The sequence below is a fragment of the Numenius arquata genome, chromosome 12 (genome assembly GCF_964106895.1).
Source record: "Numenius arquata chromosome 12, bNumArq3.hap1.1, whole genome shotgun sequence".
NCBI classification, from domain to species: Eukaryota; Metazoa; Chordata; class Aves; order Charadriiformes; family Scolopacidae; genus Numenius; species Numenius arquata.
In genome coordinates, this window is record NC_133587.1 from 19,896,335 (window position 1) to 19,896,643 (window position 309).

A 309-nucleotide genomic window follows, 5' to 3' on the forward strand; every position below is an offset into this window, starting at 1 on the left:
ATTTTAACCTGTGTTGCTCTATTTCCTGGGGGCTTTCTGTGGTAACTTATTAAACAGTATCTTCTGTCTGCATTTTCTGTGATGCCAAAGACCTTAATCATTTTTATGCTCTCTCAAATTTCTTTGGGATTTTTTCAGTTTAAATTCAACACCTTTCATGCAATCTGTTGGATTGCTGGGGTTTTTTTTGTGCTTCAGTCAGATGTGGTTTCTGGGAGGAGCAGGTGAGTAATTCATCATGTGACATAATCAAAAAACTGAAAAGATGTTGCAGTGGTAGGTGCCCAGAGAGGGAGGTGTAACTGTGGC